General features: G+C 41.1%; 1 pseudogene; it reads right to left on the reverse strand.

The window, feature by feature from the left end:
- Window positions 1–2,720: 2,720 nt before the first annotated feature.
- On the reverse strand, window positions 2,721–3,189 carry LOC142447020 (small ubiquitin-related modifier 2-like; annotated as a pseudogene).
- Between the last annotated feature and the right edge of the window lie 516 nt (window positions 3,190–3,705).

Below are 3,705 nucleotides of genomic sequence, written 5' to 3' on the forward strand. Positions count from 1 at the left end.
AGGTACATTCACCTGACCCAAGCCATGGTATTTCCAATGGTTTCATATATGTATGTTAACTTTGGAGATGGAATAAGGAAGACCAAAGAAGAATTGGTACATTTGAATAACCGGCTTGGCGAAAAATATTGAAAGTACCATGGACTGCCAAAAGACCACCAACAACAAAAATCTACTGGAAGAAGAATAGCCAGAATGCTCCTGAGAGGCAAGGGTGGCAAGATTTTATTGTTTAAGTTAATCTTCAATAGTGGATAAATAACAGTGTCTGGTACAACATGTATTTAATTCACACTCAACCACCTTGTTGTGTTAGGAACATCAGCTAACATGAGTCATCCTGAAAGGATCACAGGCCAAAAGAGTTCTCTGTAGGATAAAATTAATCCATTAACATTTTAGTAATGGAACATGGAAATTATGTTTTACGTTTTCCTATTTGTTTAAAGGAAGTCCTTGGCTCACATCCAGTTTTAGAAGGTGGGCCTTGGATTGCTTCAAAATTGTTCAGTTTTAAATTAAATCTGCTTTAATAACGTTTCATAAAAATGAATATACATCAGAACAAAAAAAACTGCTGGATACAGCAGGTTTCACAAGTTCTCTGCAGAAACAGTAATGTGCCAGTAACCGCAGAGCAATAAAGAAAAATTAGAGAGGTATATCACCAGGGAAGGAAGACTGGGACCCATTAGACAATCAAAGAGTGGAAAGACACCATGTGAAAACACGGGGCTCCACAAATTTTGTCGCAGTTTCCCAAATGATACAATAATCCACCCGGCAGTGAAACCATGGACTGAAATTATTGATACAGACCAATTATCCCCCACAAGAAATGAGAGAATCATTGGCTTTTTACTGTATCCAAGGGGAGCAATAGGAACATACACATATCCTGCATACAATGACTTTGAAATGTGATTATGAAATATTCCCCAGATTGGAGTAATAAGTATGATTAAGGTTACATGCAGTCAAGCAAAACTTTATTAACATCACAGCATTAGGAAATTGCTAGTCACTAGGACTATGGGGAGGAGTCCTGGTGGCATAGTGGTTATGTGTTGGGCTGTTAACCAAGAGGTCAGTGGTTCAAAAGCACCAGCCGCTCCAAGGGAAGAATCTGAGGCTTTCTATTCCTGAAAAGAGTAACAGTCTCAGAAATCCACAAGGGGGCAGTCCTATACACTGCCTTATAGGGTAAAAATGTGTCAGCATCGGCCTGACTTGATGGCAGTGAGTTTAACCAAAAGTTCTCATGGTAAACAGGAGTCCCTGAGTGGTGAAAACACTTAGCACGCTTAACTATTCAGTGAAAAGGCCTGGTGTTTTGAGTCTACCCAGAAACAACCTGGGAAAAAGGGCTGGCTAGCCACTTGGAACCCATCAGCTGTTGAAAATCCTGGAGTGCAGTTACACCCTGACGCATAGGAGCTCGCCATGCATCAGACTAGCTGGAAGTGGGTTGTTGTTTTTTTTTTTTTAAGTTTTCATTCCTATTAAAGAAAGAAATGGACTTTCAGACATGGTTGACCTGATCTGTGTTCATTAAAAACAAAAACTCCAACAAACCTCTCGTCAGGAGACCCAAGCTAGGGCTAGTTTGAGGAGCTGCTGAGTAGGCTGTGACGCAACAGCACTGTGCACAGCACAACGAAACACGCGTCCCAATCGGGCGCCATCCTCCGACCTGCTGTTTGATCTGTTTGTAGCAGCAACTGTGTCAGTTCATCTCATCGTGAGTGTTCTTTTTGACTGCCCTTCTAGGCACTGGTAACCTGTCTAACGATTGTGAGACAGTCTTCCCATCCTCCCTTCCTAGAACAATTCCGGTCATACGTCTTCCAAGACAGGTCTGTTTGTTCTCTTGGCAGTCTACAGGCATTTCAATCAATACACTTGCCAGCACCATAATTCACATGCATCTATTCTTCTCCAGTCTTCCTGGTTCAATGTCCATTTTCCCATTCATATGAGTTGATTAAAAATACTATAGCTTGGGGCAGGCACACTATAGTCCTCAAAGTAACCTCCTTGCTTTTCAACACTTCATAAAGATCTTATGCAGCACATTTACCCAAAGCAATGTGTCATTTTATTTCTGGACTACTTCTTTCATGAGCATTGGTTGTGGATCTAAGCAAGATAAAGTCCTTGGCAACTTCAATCTTTTCTCCATTTATCATGATGTTTATTATCAGTCCTGTTTGGTTTTTTTACATTGAGTTGTAATCCATACTTAAGGTTGTTTCTTTGATTTTTATCAGCAAGTGATTCAAGTCCTTCTTATTTTCAAAACAAGAAGTTTATTTAAACAACAAGATGCTTGACTTGAAGGGAAAACTATCCAGGCTTCATTTCTTTGAGAGTAATTTACCCCTACTTAAAGACAGATTGCCCTACATGTAACAGCTACTTACAAAAAAATTATAAAATTGTCCTTGGTTTTACAATGATAAATGAAAAACATTAAACTTCTCCAATCCAACAAGGTATGCAAGGATTTTTTATGTCATTGTTTTTTTGTTTTTGTTAAACAGTGAGAGCAAAATAACTTACTGGAATATAGAGAGAGTTGCTGAGTGAGCATGCCGCTGATGGCGAAGGGGAGGGGGGTCACAGAGCCAGTGTTTCCCCATCCCATCTCCACTGGGTGTCGATCAAAACATACCATTGGCCATTTACTAAAAAAAATAAAATAAACAAAGGGAAAAATGCAATATGCGTGTGCACATGCACCAGTTACTTTATGTACAATAAAGGAATGGGGAAGGGGAAATAAGAGAAAACTATACTGTAGTCGTCAGGAGGTGGTGCAACCAAATTGTGGTTTTCTAATAGAGAATGGATTCTTGGTCGGTAGGAAGAGAGTTCTGGAGGAAAGGAGCAGGCTCCCTTTTAGAAGGCGCCTCCTGTCTGCTGCTGGAACACATCAATTGTATCTTCATCCTCCATTTCCAACTGTGCAGGTGTGTCTGATTCATTGATTGGCTGTCCGTCAAATCAGAATCTGATCTGCCTCATTGACAAACCCTGTCGTCCACAATAGGCTTTCATTAGTTTGCTAAGTGGCGTATGCCTCTTAATCTTAAACTGCACCACGGAACCATCCTGCCCCGCCACCTTCAAATTAATATGATCGTTGTTCTCAGTCTTGACTCCTTCCTTGAGTTTCTCGCCGGCCATGGCGAGCGCCTAAGTCTCCTCAGCTGCCGCTTCACAAAAGAGGTACCAGGTCCGCACCAAACGAGCACACAGGCAGCTCCAGGAGCGGCAGAAAGCCACTCTTATTTTCAAAAAGCAAGATTATGTCATTTGCTTACCACAGATTAATAATAAGCCTTCCTCCGATTCTGATGTCGCATTCTTCTCCATATAGTCCAGCTTCTTTGCTTATTTCCTCTGTGTACAACTTGAAAAGTCTTGTGAAAAGAAGGGACAACCCTGCAGCACGCCTTTCCCGATTTTAAACCATGTTCTGTTCTAACAACTGCCTTTTGATCCACGGGCGGTTTCCACATGAGCACAATGAAGTATTCTAGAATTCTCATTCTTCTCAATGTTATCCATAGGTGGTTAAAATCCACACAGTTTAGAGATATTGAGCATCTATCATTAGTGAATGTAGAAGTGCACCCATAGGAAGAATGGGAGTGCCAACCTAGTTATGGGACAGACTATATCCTTCTGCCTCTCCAACTG

This window comes from Tenrec ecaudatus, chromosome 4 (assembly GCF_050624435.1).
Source record: "Tenrec ecaudatus isolate mTenEca1 chromosome 4, mTenEca1.hap1, whole genome shotgun sequence".
NCBI classification, from domain to species: Eukaryota; Metazoa; Chordata; class Mammalia; order Afrosoricida; family Tenrecidae; genus Tenrec; species Tenrec ecaudatus.